This window comes from Caloenas nicobarica, chromosome Z, assembly GCF_036013445.1.
Source record: "Caloenas nicobarica isolate bCalNic1 chromosome Z, bCalNic1.hap1, whole genome shotgun sequence".
NCBI classification, from domain to species: domain Eukaryota; kingdom Metazoa; phylum Chordata; class Aves; order Columbiformes; family Columbidae; genus Caloenas; species Caloenas nicobarica.
Window position 1 is genome coordinate 48,574,677 of NC_088284.1, and position 14,540 is coordinate 48,589,216.

At 43.2% G+C, this 14,540-nt stretch overlaps 1 protein-coding gene across 5 annotated transcripts in view; it reads left to right on the forward strand.

Annotated features, from left to right (window-relative positions):
• Positions 1–10,163: 10,163 nt before the first annotated feature.
• CDC42SE2 (CDC42 small effector 2) overlaps positions 10,164–14,540 on the forward strand; it is an 82,385-nt gene continuing 78,008 nt past the window's right edge. For 3 of the 5 annotated variants that reach the window (XM_065656415.1, XM_065656412.1, XM_065656417.1), the window contains exons 1-2: positions 10,164–10,507; positions 11,291–11,348. The gene's annotated coding sequence lies outside the window, so the exon portion shown is untranslated. Of the gene's footprint in view, positions 10,508–10,836; positions 10,922–11,290; positions 11,349–14,540 lie in introns of those variants that run through there. The other 2 variants (XM_065656413.1, XM_065656416.1) reach the window with 2 other exon arrangements.

Genomic DNA, 14,540 nt, shown 5'->3' on the forward strand with positions numbered 1-14,540 from the left:
ACCACTCCAAATTTGTCCTATGACCTATTTTTTTGTTTAAAGTCCTGTTGACATATGCCTATATATTAAATCCAGTTTGCCACTAGGAATATCTTATGGATAAAGCATTTTACAATACCAATCTGTAAACTTTTGCTAGAGGCTTCCAAAAGTTTTTTTGGCAAAATTCCAACCATTTCTGAGTGATGGGAATCTGCCAGTGCAACATTACAGGGAAAGCTCTGGCAGCTATGTGGAATGGGTTTGAGCAGCACTGGTGGCCAGCAGCATGTCTTTGCTGTTGTTCCCACTTGTTCTCAACATTACTGAAGTTGCCCTAGCACTGGCAACCTGTAGGTTAAAAAAGTACCTTTAAACAAAAGCTTAGCGCTTGGGTGGATTTAAACATTTTTTAAACGCGACCCCACATTGCATGGGTAAACTGTGCTAGCAATTTTTGCAGCAAGATTTTGGTTTAAGCCAAGATCTGCCTATCAGCACTTGAACTGCCTTAGGGACAGGGCCTCAGAATAGAACTACTATATATAACCAGATGGTGACAAAACTGTATATATTTGGAGGAGTCATGAAGCAGGATGTCATTCCCAGTCCTCTACATACCGAAGCAAGTCAGTTGCTTTTGGTGTTCTACAGACCTTCTTCTACCCAATAAAGCTACCAAAATAAGGCCCAAAACAACGGTCTGTGTGATGCACTGATGTTACTCCCTGGTCTGAATTCCTCGCTCCCTGGATAGGGCGATGCAGTGTGTTAACAACAAGGATGTCTCAGCTGGTTCTGGTTTTGTCACACAGGTGGGCTGCATATGGTTTCAGTGAAATAAGTGGTGGTTAACCTGCTTCCAAATGTGAATTTGGACCAACAGGGCTGAAAATACAGAAACTGGAAGGGAAGCAATCCTGTGGTGGACATAAAGGACCAAAGTACATACTGACTTTTCAAAATTATACACTCATATCCTCCATGGCACAGTCCTATTTAGGTATCATTGCCAGGTACAGCTCAGCTGTAGTTTTTTTTCAGGAAAAGACCCTTTACAGTTTCAGTGAGGTATTCACCATAGAAATCCTTGGAATGTTTTCCTAAATATATAAATGGGCAGGACATTTTATATAGTTTTTCCCTCTGCTATCCTCCACATTTTCACTATAACTTTTTTTTTTTTTAATTATTTATACACACTGTAATCAGTCTCTTTGTCAGGGGTTTTCATGGTGGAAAACAATTCATCAACATTTTGCTTGAACTATTTTGGTGATGTTAGAAAAGTAACAGATTATTTCACGAAGGGTAGCCTGTCAAATTCCTGAATCTCATCTGGTAGCATACTTTCTTTGCTTAAGAATAGTACCTACACTAGAGTGCTTTGTTTACAAAACGAACCGTTCTGGAATGAATAGCTGAAATCTACTCAGGTACAACGAAAGTCCTATTTTTTTTAACAAGAGATGTTGCTGAAAATTTCAATGGGATTTCAATATCTAGAGCACCTCCAAGATCTGGCTCCTAATTTGGAACCTGAATTATATTTAGTATCCATTTAAAACCTAGATTGCTTTTAAGTTTGTCCACCCAGTTTTATCATGCAGCATCTGCTTTTTTTTTTTTTTGCAATTACTCAGAATCCACCAAACTCTACTAAAGTTGCAGGACACTCTATACCAATTAGCAGTAGCTGAATGATTCTATTTACAGGGAGAAAGCAGATGTGTATTCTTGCCATTTTTCACAGAAACTTACTTGTATGAATTGGTATAGCTGTTTTATTGCTTTCGCCTCAAATATTTTCTTTAAACAGTCTCATAACATGATAGAGGTAAGACTTGGGTACAAGTGTTGAATTCTGATTGGCCCAAGATTTCTCTGAATAATTGCAACTGAAGATGTTTCTCTGCACTGCAATTGCCTCCTGCTGTGCTACCATGGCTGTCCCACAAAAAGGAAGTTCCAGGAGTATGTGAAATGGGATCATAAAATCATTTCAATTGGAAGAGACCCTCAGGATCACCAAGTCCAACCATAACCTAACTCTAGAACTAAACCATGTCCCTAAGAACCTCGTCTAAATGCCTTTTAAACACCTCCAGGGATGGTGACTCCACCACTTCCCTGGGCAGCCTGTACCAATGCCTGACAACCCTTTACATGAAGAATTTTTTCCTAATATCCAATCTGAACCTCCCCTGGTGCAGATTGAGGCCATTTCCTCTCTCTTTTTTTTTTTTTACCACAACTTCCAAGGCATTAAATCCCCTTATTGTAGAAATATATGTATATTTCCTTTTGGCTTTGGATATAGCAGGATTGTATTTAATTCAGGTTAGATATCCCAATGCTCTGATATCTTAGACGGCAACGTTGCTACGGAGAGCTCAACAGTTACATCTGAGGAAAGTTTCCTGTGTTTTGCATGGTTTTGTGAGGAAAGGAAATAAATCAAGATTAAATATAGATTAGTAAATGGAGAGAAAATGGTTGATTAAATGCTGTTTTCTCAATTTTGTGCCATAGTGAAGAAAAGGCTGTCACTCAAGACAGGGAAGAAATAGAGTTTCACAGCATATTTGGATTTACAGTGTAACTAGCTGGCAGAACTTATTGCCACCATATATTGCTAAAGGCATAAAGCTGGAAAAAATGTATCCTGGCTGTATAGGGCAGCTACAATTTTCATCACTTCACTTGGGTAATTGGATGGTCCTGTTTTCAAGGCCAATTCTCCCAAATACATAAATGTGAAAATCTGAGATTTCTCTAAAGCTATTTTCCTGTTATTCAAGTTGCTCTCTTTTTCAGTTTTGTGCTAGGGTTTCTCTTTTTTGTATGTTTGTGTAAGTAAGGTTTTTCTTACCTTAGTTCAAGTTGTGTATACTGTGTATATCTGTGCGTTTGTCATAAAAAGGTAAAGTCCCAGCTTTGTAAGTCCCTACAAGTTCTGTTAAAAGAGGTAGTCCAAGAGATAAGAGAAACCCTGCCCAGGAGATGGAAAACTACAGAATATTACTTCCTTTTCTTAGACTGTGGAGAAATCACACAGAAGAGGCTTTGTGAATATCTCCACTGTGAGAAAAACTTTGGTCATTTGACTTTTTATGAGACCTAGGAAACTAGAATTTACGGGTTCCAGCATTCATGAAACTTCATACTATTCTCTTCCTGTTAGTGCATCTTAGTCATATTTCAACCTAAACACATACTTTTGCCCTTTTCTTTTGAAGTTTTTGCATAGATTGAAATTTCACTTCTCTTTGAAAATCTGAGACTAGAATTCAGGATGGATGTTATCATCCATTTACACTTCAGGAGAACATTCTCCTACTGAATACTATGGGCAACATCCACGTGACTTGTATCCTATCATCAATGTTATTTTCTACATTGGTGGGCTTGTTCAATTCAAGAATGAAAAGGCAGGTGGTTGGGCCCACCGCTGTTCAGACACCCATGCCCTGTTGTGGCAAACTCTGTCTGGCAGTGCATGCAGCTGGATGTGCAAAACTGCACCTTCTCCAAGAATGAATCAGTGTGGATGATGGCGTGGTGATAAAAAAACCTTTAAACTCACACGTGCATTTTCTGTGGCATGGATAGCATTTGAGTTTAATTTTGGATGCAAATTCGTATATATCCTGCCTCTGGCTTGACCTGAGGGTTTTGTGAAAAGCTCAGCATGTTTTTCCTAGGATATCATCTTGTTCTCTTGAGAGCCCCACCTCTTTTGACTGGTTCTATGGACACAAAATAAACACCAATACTTAATGATAGTTGTATTGGAATGTAGCGGAAGATTTGGCGAGGAGGTTAGTTAAATGTAAATACACTCAAAGTGACTTGCACCTGTCTGTAGAAAAAGCACATACATCACACTAATTGTTTTACTGACCTTGTGTGCTTGATGAGTAGAACCTCTGTGTTAGATAACATAAGCCTGTGAGAAACTCTAGGCACCTTATCACTATGTCTGAGATTCCTGCTTTGTTGTGAGAAAGAGCGGGAGGCTGCGCCTGCCTGAAGCCTTGAAATCCAGGCGAGCTCAGCAGGCCCAGCGATCTTCCAGCAGGGCTGAACTTACCAGCGCCTGCGTCCCCGCTTGTGTCACCTCTGCCTGGGAGCTTAGGTGCGACTTCGGAGATCCTCCAGTAGAGAGGTAACTAAAATAAAACTTGCTCTTTGCAATGCGTTCGTGGCCTCTGGCTCTTCTTGCGATGTGCCTGCATATGTGTACACAATAGTATTGTCTGAAATCCCAGTCGCAAGCTCAAAGAGCATATGCTGCAGGGCACACACAGTCACTGTTCAGATGCTGAGGGAGGTTGTTTTCTTCTCATGAATATGAATGTCCTGTTCAAAACAAATATCGTCAATCTTTGGTGGCCTAGGACTGAAAGCAATTCCGAATTAATCCAGCAGGTTGGCAAGAAATCAAAAATACCAACAGCATATGAGTTGATGCAACTTACTCCCAGTTACATAAACAAGGAAGGCATCGTAATGGCATAGCTGATGGCACAGCCAAGTACTGCTGCAAGCAGGCTTTTAGCACTAACTACTCATCAGCTGAGTAAGGTTCTGTTCACTTGCTTAAAATTAAATAATGAAACTAAACTAGCTACAATAAACTCTGTACAATGTAGGGTTTAAAAAATGGCAATGGAAAAGATACACAGAAAATCATAAGGTGGAAGTGAATATGAAAGCTTATGGTATAAAGAAAAAAGACCCAGACACACCAAGCACTGTGTTACGAAGCTGAGCATACAAGGTAAAAAATTGTTCTCAATAAAGACAGTGGCATGTCTTTCACTAAGTCATTCAAGTTCTAAGGTCAGCATCAGATTGAGGTACTTCCCTGTGTTTAGGAACCAAGAGAATATTTCATGGAGAGGACAGGATTCCCCTTAGAATTACAAAACACCCCTGATACTGGATACAGCATCCTATTGTGGTTGTGGTGTTGGGTTTTTGTTTCTTTGTTTTTTAAAGTCAGAAATAGAATTATTTTGAAAGTATTAGAATTGCTGTTTTCCTTCTCTTTCTTTTTTTTTTTTTGGGGCGGGGGTGGGGGGGGCAGGATGGAAGAGGCAAAACGGGTTTGAATATCTTAAAGTAAGAAAAAGCAATGGGAATTTATATTGTTACCAGATGAAGAGTTGCCATCTTGTCACCATTCTTCAGTTATATTGAGCTTGTTCCGCTGCAGGGACAGGGAGGTTAATAGCAGTGACAAACGAGTCCACCTGGTTTGCCGCTCAGAACAGGGCCGGCACAGCACAGTCGAATTCAAAACACAGCGAGTATAAATCTGTAATGGAAGCGGCAATTAAAAAAAAAAAAAAAGAAACAAAAACCAAAACCAAAAATAACTTAAAGAACAAAAGCAAGGGAGTAAAGTCATCTTTCAAAGGGCTGACTGGATGCTAGGAAGAATGATCATAAACGGTTCAGAGACCTAATAAGTCACCCACAGGTCCTCCTGACTTCAGAGGACTTTTCCCCAGATTCATAAAAGCTTCCTAGGAAAATACTTCAATCTAGCCAGCAGCACTAATGAGATAAGTCTGCAAAACTCTCCATGACATTAGCAAGGCATCTAGGAGTATTAGCAGCAATGGGGAGAAAAATTAGACATTACAGAGGATTCCAGGAGGTTTTCTTCCATTCCCGGACCATTCTACTCTGTTTTACAGTAGCATGTTGCAAACCCTGTGAAACGCAAAGCCTGCTTTATACAGTACTTAATGGAATGCCTCTGACCTCTGGTAAAACCAGTAAAATTGTATTTTCATAAACAGGAAAACAAAGTTAATCCCTAGAGCTTCTGAAATAATAATGAATTTTAAAAGTGTAGAATTATTTATTGTTTGTATCACAATAGCAAGTAGAGAAGCCAAACAAATTGAGAGTTGCTTAATACCGGGCAATGTTGAAACATTGCACAAACATAACAGAAATATGCAACCTAGACAGACAAGACAGCCAGAGGGTGAGAGAGGAAACAGAGATGCATGTTAAATAATTATGAGTTTCCAAAGCCACATACATGCGCAGAATGAAAACTAACGGAAATTACAGAAAATACATTAGAAACCTCATTACCAGCCCTGGTTCTTGCAAGTGTTAAAAAACGCTGTTGTTTGTGGAGTTACATTTCCATCAGAAAAAAAGGACAATGAATGAAGCTATCGTACAGATATTTCATTGCAGGCTCACGATGAAGCAACTATATCCCTGCAACTATTTAGCGAAGTTCCTTTCTGATAGAAGCAGTACTATTAGCTGAGAAAATCCCTTTGGATTTTCACTTGGTGAGCTTCTTTTGTTCAAGGATCTTCTTTTTATTATGTAGAAAAGCTCTGAGTTACTTTGCCAAGATCAGGTCTTTACATGTTGAGTGAGAAGTGACTAAGTCAAGAGGACACACATTCTTTTCCATTCTCCCCACACTTTCTTGGTGAGTGGTAAATCTGCCTCATGTGACTTGGTGAAAAAATGAAACTTCCTTAAGACAGAGCATCTCAGCTTGCGTTTCAGGTGTCTGGATCTAATTCAGAAAACAGTGTATCTTTCTTATAAAGCCATAAGGGAGCAGGCGTGGTGAATCAGGTTCCACATGGATAGTTACCAGGCCATGTAGAGGGGCTTGTATCCAAAATGCATGCAGAGTCAGAGAGTTTGCTGTGACTTGCAAGCGAAACATCTGCCTCTTCTGGAAAAAGAAAGTTTTCCCCTTACCTGGACCCACTCATTGGCCTGAGCTTGTCTTAAAGCTTGTGGTTATGACTAGACTCGCCTTCAGCGTTGGTCACAAACAGACCCTTGCAACTGATGGAAGGAGCAGAGCACAACACGTTGGCTCTTGGTAGCTGAGCCGCATTAACAGATGGTACTGATGGTTCCTTGCCTGTAGCAACTGCAAAACAAAACATATTTGCCTAGGCTGCTGTGGTGAAGGTACACAGTTGCCACAGATAAGGAATGCAGGTCTGGTCAGCTAGCACAGCTCAGTGAATAGCTGCCTTAACCACTGGTAATTGCTGGTCCACACCTTCACCGACTTGTATATAGCTACACTAGAAGTAGAGGAATCCCATGCTGTTCGTAAGTCTTACACCCACACACTGCTATTTAGTCACAGCTAACATGTTCATTTTATTGTTCATTTTAAAAAGGGAACAATGCATTGTTAAATTTGGAATTACAAAGTAATTTTTCCCTTTTAAAAAGCAATTCTTTTTTTTTTTTTTCCCCACAGACACCAGCAAAGCCAGCAGTGATGGATTTCTATTTGTTGTCTTTGCTATGCTAACTAGCATGCACTCTGACCTACAGAGTGAGAAGAACGTGATTTATCACGAAAGGTTCATATAAATATTGAGTTAATTCTGCCTGACAATTTTTTTTCATGCTTCAGCATAAGGCCCTGAGGACCACAGGAGAGGAAAAAAGTTTTTGAAAGATAAAGTTCTTGCCTAACACTGGATGTGGAAGAAGCAACTAGTAAAAGCAGTCAGTAACACAGGCAAGACTGTCACTGGGGAAAGAAATCAGGAGAATGGTCAGTATTTACTCAGGACACAAGAGAGATATCTGGAAAGTGGTAAAGACAGTGTGACTGCACTTTTGAGGAACTAACCGTAATGAAGCAGAGGACAAACTGTTGGTCAGAGCACATTCGTCCAACTCAGTTCAATCTATTGAATGCTTAATTGAGTTTATTTGCAAGCACGGCTGGCTCTATACGCAGTTTGTTCTCTCACACAACAGGATTAGTACTCTGTTAGTAACTACAGAAGCTGAATATGTACCATTGCTGCCAGAAGCAGCCTGGCACATGACTGTCTTCTGACAAGTATTTGGCACATGCTTTCACGATGTAGATGAATCTCCTGACTCTGCTGATGGACCCAGTTTGGAGAGGTTGGCTTCTTATAGGTTTATGCTGCTGGGCTGTACAATGTGCCTTTGGGCATCCTAGTATCTGGTGAGGCACGTGGTAGGATAGATGCCCAGAACTCTGATGATGTACTGGAACCATCTAACACAGATGACTGTGGATGCATGTAGTTGGCACATCTTTGTTCCTTGGAAAGGAATTGCTGTGGGGAACAGTTCAAACCATGTGTTACCACAGGGTCTGATGAAAATGCTACAACTCTTCAGAAAACAGTGGACAGTCCTTCCTGGCAATCATTAATGTGTTAGCAGCTTTGGCCCAAGATTCCTGCCGTGTTCCTGTGAGTCACATGCTCCTGCATGAAATTTGGCCAATAAAAGCCAGAAATTATTACTTATATCACAGGTCTTAAATGCACAATGTTGAAGCAATATGTTAACATGGTGTTCCCGTTCTTGGTTCGTTCACTTACCAAACTAGTCTCATGTTTCTGCAAAACATTTTCTGTGTGGATATCGCTACTTGCAACATTTCCGCTTAATGACACTTTTTTTGCATGAGCTCAACAGTAGTTCTGTTAGTGTGTCTTTTTCAATATTTCTTTGCTCCTTCTCCCAAGAAGTTTTCAGGTGGGGAGTCCTGAGAAACAGAGCTTGAAAAAGAAAACGAACTTGTGGTTAAACTTACTTTATCTGCACCCAAACTCTGGATTAAGTTTCTGGTTTTACCACATACTGTATGTATGACCCAAGGCAAGATATACTGCCTATTTATGCTGCAATTTCTCATCTTGAAAGTGGGGATGATAATAATACTTTCTCTACATCACAGGATTCTTATGAAGTGAAGTCTGTTAACAGTAACGAGAAGCTTAAGCAGAACAGAAGGAACCATTGCAGCTGTTCTTTGCAGGCATCAGGTAAGGGTGTTCATCATCTAAACATACACAGATGAACCACCACTGATGGGGTGCTGGGCCAGGACTGGTTTTCAGTGCCTCTGATTGTGCAAGGGGAGATGAGTGGCTGGGTGTGCCTCGATACAGACACCCCCCCCTCACACCGTGTCCTTCCAAAGGCAAATTAGACATAACCACATCTGGTAGCTCACTGGGCACAAATAAAGACCTCTTAGAAAAATGTCCAAAATCATAAAAAAGAGCCTGGAAAAATAATAGAAACCAATCATGTTGCCACTTGATGTGGGTCTTATTAATAACAAGAAATCTGTATTGTTAGTAAGTGTAAATGTCAGGGATTCATAAAGACTAAAAACAGCGATCAAAAGTTTTTGAAAGATTTTTTTATAGTCTTGATATCCTTCTCAGACAGTTCTGTAACAGTTTGTGGATTTAGGTACAGACAAGGAATTTTCCACTCTAAAATCGCTCTCTCCAGTCTCTTTGTCACTGGGTAGAGCTGCTAGCTGTACTTGCAAGCAACACCTCCTTTCACGTTCATCGTGTTTCACATTTGAGTCATGCTTTCCACCTTCAGCTTTTTTCCCTCTTTTTCGTTTTTAAAAGATAATACATGGTCCAGTGGGATGGAGTGAGCTCTCTTTAAGAGTCGCAATGGCACCATACCTATTTACCTATCAGTAAATCAGTGTGTGGAGCACCTGTGGCGAGCCATCAGCTCTTTGCAAGGTCAGGTTCATATTGCTGAAGTGACTGTGGTGGGACGGCTGCAGGATGGGGCAGTTCACCAACACGCAGAGCGGGTTTGCTGCTCTCAGCAGCCGGGGGTTGGAAGCCAGAGCCCCCCCCTGCTCTTTTCCTGGATGTCCGACCCCAACCACACCAGCTTTCCTGACCTGCTTTCCACGACTCTGCAAGCCCTCTGCAATGCCAGCACAGAACTCCGGGCAGCCTGCTAATGAAGGCTCAGCCATCTGCGCTCACAGCGCCCGGGCGTGCTGCCTCCTCACAGAAGAGGAGGTGAGATGACCTCGCCGGCTTCGGAGGACTCCGGACCGCTGGCTCCGCCCGCCCCCGGACAGGGAGAGCCCATGTCAGGAACCACGCTGGCGCCAGCCCCATGTCGGCCCCGGGGTGCGCGGCAAGGCCCGCGGCGGCCCCGCCGTCCGCTCGGCTCGGCTCCCACCGCCCGGGCGCGGCGGCCGCTGTCAGGGCGCGGGGCGGAGCGGGGCGGGCAGGGGGCGCTGCGGCGCCGGCCCCGACGGCGGTTGGGAAGCGCGGAGGAGGAGCGGGCGGCACATCGACAGCGCTGACGGGCAGCGGCAGCCGCCTCGCCGCCGCCCGGCCTCCTTTGTCCCCTCCTCTCCCCGCCGCGCCCAGCCCAGCCGGCAGCGCGCAGCGGAGCGGGCCGGCCCGGGGATCCCCTCCCCGCGCCGCCGAGGTCGCCATCTTCACCCCCCGACCCGCCTCAGAACCCGCCGGCCGGGCTCCGGGGAGCGCGGGAGGGGGCCTGCGCGGCGCCCGCCCGCTGCATGTGACCGCCGGGAGGTAGCGGCCTCCTCCGCGGATCTCGTCTGCGTCCTCCTCCGCCCCCCAGCGCGGCGGGGAGGGGGCGCGGGGGTGCCCGGCAGCTGGGAACGGAGGTGCCGGGGCGCGGCGGGCAGACAAAGGAGCGGGCGCCGCCGTGGGCAGCGGTGAGTGGCGGGGGCAGGGCTGCGGGGGTCCCCGGTTCTCGGCGCCTCTCTTCTCTGGCGTGTCCGCAGGGCAGGTACCTGCCGGCGGGCCGGGCTGTGCGGCGGCCGCTCCCTTCACCGGGGGACGCGGGGGCTCGGGCTGCTGCCGGCGGAGGAGGGGGGTGCCGCCTCTGCGCCGTCTCCCCTTGAGACGGCCGGTGTTTCCCGCACCGCCAGCCCCGCGGCCGGGCAGCGGCGAGCGCGGTGCGCTGGGGCGGCCGGGGCTGGGCCGGGCCGGGCGGGGCGTTGCGGGCGCAGCCTCCGGCCCCGCCGCCGCGGGAGCGGGGCTGGCCAGTGCCGCGGGCGCGGCGGGCGATGCTCAGCGGTGATCCCGCCTGAGACTCGGACAAAAACGAGCAAGCAACGGATTTTCTGGTGGGCGATGAAAAATTTCCGCCCCCCGCTTCCTTGGCAAGGCGTGTGGCGGGCGGGCAGGTGCCGCGGTGAGCGAGTGGGCGGGCGCCGGGCAGCGGGGCCTCCCTGCCCCCCGCGCCGCGGCCACGCGTGTCCCTGTCGCCGTGGGGAGCCCCGCGCAGCGGCGGCAGGGCCAGGAGGCCGCTCTGGGAGGGGCGCTGGGGTATAGCAGCCGTGACTGCCTTGCACATCCACGGAGGTGCAGCTATATTTAATGGGGTTGTTTGAAATGTGGCGCTTGTCTTCTGGGTTAAGTGTTTGGTTTTCAGGCAGTTATTCAGTGTGTGCAATCTTGTGCTCTTACCGAAATTATAAATCTTACTTTCGTAGGCCAGGATAACATAAACTCCTGCAACTTTTAACTCTGAAGTTGGATATGCATTAAACTGTAAGTCTTCTGATTTTGTTTTTGAACTTGGATAAATGAATGGAATGATTATTTAACGTTCGTGAGACAAAAACTTCTGAAGTAATTTAAATGAAACCCTAGGCAGACTTCTCCTATGCACATTGCAAATACATCTCTCCTGGACTGTGATAACTGGTTAAAAAATAGAAGCTGTAAAGCCCCAGGGAGGGGTTGCCTTAAGCTCCTTTTTTAGGGTTTTTTTTTTTGGTGATGTATCTTATCTTTACCCTCAAGGGCAGACAGTCACCTTTTAATTTTAAATCAATGTACAGGAAACACCTGTAAGTGTAATACTGCTAAGTTTCCTTACATTTGAGTTGAAATTGTATGGTCCTTTCTCCTCACTCGTGAAGAATGCTTAGTCAATTAATTTGCTTAGGTAATCTGATTAGTAATAGCTCAGTGAAGGTACAGATATGTTTCTGAAAGCTATTTTTTATATTGTTGAAATATAGATGTAATTTTGAAAGATGTAAAAAAAATACTAGATTTCATCATAGTAATTTTTTGAAGGATGAAAGGGACCATTGTAGATGAAACCGTATGAAGTGATCAAATGATTATGACCTCAGATAAGCAATTAGATAACTCATTGTATAAATTTTAGTGTGTATATAAATCTAATTGTGTGTCAATAGGTGCATCATTGCTCTCTTAAATTTAATTTTTCTGTTAGCTTGAGTGAGAAGATAGAATATAGATATAGCTGTCCAGATATCTAAAATTATTTTGCTAATGGGTAATACTTTCTACATGCTTTCTGCTTTGAGAATCAGTTCTGCTATGTTCAAGGAACTTCCTGATGAAATTTCTGTGTATTGAGACCAAAGCTGTATAGATCAGAAATTACAGTGTGCAGTATATAAAACATTATAACGTGTTTGTACACTAGGGGCGTAAAGAACTCTGAAACTGTTGTTAGATGTAGCTTATCCAGAAATGTTACAGCTGTGTCATATGTTATCTTTGATGTAAAAGCTATTTTGCTGAAGAGTAATGGACGATTTACTTATGCTGTCATATAACCAGAAAAAATATATTGTTTTGAAGCTTACTAGTAATTCTGACCTTACTGTTAGAAGTTCTGTGGTGGCTTGCAGCGTGGTGGTCTATGGGAAGCCTTGTGGACATGTTGGCTTGTCTTGATAGGGACAAGACAAATATTTTTAACATCCTATCATAGTTTCTGTTGTCCAACAAATAAGTTGAGTTGATTTAGAAACAGAACAGAAATGGAGTGTGTGTTCCAAGTGTCTTTCTAAGTATTTTACTGTGACTTTTTAATCTAGATATCAGAGCTTCTATTGCAGTGATAAAACCTTAACTCTAGAGTAATGTTGAGAAATCATATCATATCCTATGGAGGCATTACAGTAAACAAGAAGTGTTAAAGTCCTCATTTCATATTTTTCCTCAGCAAGAAATGTAATTGATACTCTCTTACATTTCTAGATGCAGTAGTGGTTTGTGGTGGTGAAATAACATTAATCAGCAGTTGCTGCTATAATTCATTGTTCACCGAGGAGGAGTCCCTGTAACACCTGGTAACTTGAGCAAGGCTTTTATAGCAAACTTGCACAAACCCTTCAGATGTTTGTGCCAGACCTTTTGACCCTCAAAGGTAGGGTGTGAAGGGTTGTATTTTTTTGTCACTCCGGTTAGGATTTTCTGCTAGAATTACAATATGCTATTAGAAAAATATTTTTTGTTTACAATATTGATATATGAATTACAAGGAGAATGAATTTCATTCTGTGGTATATGACTGAGATAGCAGTTTCTTGGAGTTGAAGTTTTGGGGTTTTTTTAACTATTAAGGATAGCATTGAGACATTTACTTTGCTTAATGTGATTTATAGCACAGCCTTTAGGCATGAAGCATAATGTGGAATTAAATTACTCAATAATCTATAAAGAAAAAGTTAAAGTACTTCCTGAAAGTACCTCTCTTGCAGGTGTTTTGTTTGTTTGCTTCACCGTTGGTGAACTTGGCTTGTTGTGGAGTGGCACATTGTATGTAAGCTTGGCATACTCTATGGCTAAAGAAAATCTACTGGTCTGTTTTGCAAACTCTGTCATGATTTATTTGCTCTATGTGCAGAAGCCCACTGGGTTCTGGTCAGTGTCACTGAGTACTTGTATATAACTAAAATATGACTAGCTTTCACTTACTTTTGAGTAATACTTTGACTATTCAAATTAGCTTTCAGCAGCTTAGTTGCAACTCCTGATTATACTTGGCAAGCTGAGTCCAGGAACTGAAGAGCAATTTATCGTGAAATTCATTACGGCCACACATGTTTTTACTAGATATGGTTCTAGCTAGTATGAAAGACTGTTGCCTTACATAAACATGCATCTGAATGACCTGGTTATCTTTAGTCACCGCCTTACCTCTGGGCATCTGTTTATTGCCGTACACCTCTCTGTGCTCAGACAGGGAAAATGGGTGAAGACCAGTGTTGTACTGTGCTGCGTTGCATTCATTAAAATCTCTTTGCTACTAAGTACCATATCTGTTTAGTATTAGTCTTCTTGTGTCTGCTTATCTTAATATTGGCCTGTAAAGCAAATAACTGTGTTTTAAAAGACCTGAAGGTGTTGTGAAAGTGTTAAGTCACTGCTTTGATACCTTTAAAGGCAGAGAAATGCTTTCTTATATATGCTGAAGGATTGCGGTGAATTGGCTGCTGTTTACTCCACAAATGTTGCTGGTACGTGTATGCCTGTCTTCTAAAGCAATTTTGTCAGTTCTTAAAGTGTACTTAGCAGGGTTAACATGGAGGAGTTTTTAAATATTATAGCTGTCTTGCTGTATTACTGTTGCATTAAAAATACTGAAGCTAAGTGTACGTGATGATGACTGCCCAAGTAAATGATTATTTTTCTTCAAGCACAATTTTTTGAATAGACTAGTTGGAGATGCATTAGAAAAACAGGGACACAGTGTTCCTTCCTGTGGCCAAGCCTCGGAGGAAAATAAGGGGGGAGGGGAAAGAGAAATGCTTGTCTGAGGGATGCTGATCCTGCGATGGGTGTGTTGGATTCCTTTTAAAAAAAAAAAAGCCAGTAAATCTGAAGAGAGCCTTTTGAGTATTCCCAACCACTTTAAGGTTTCAAGATATTTTGATGAAGCAAATATCTCTTGAGTGATTAGTGTCTCTTGTTTTA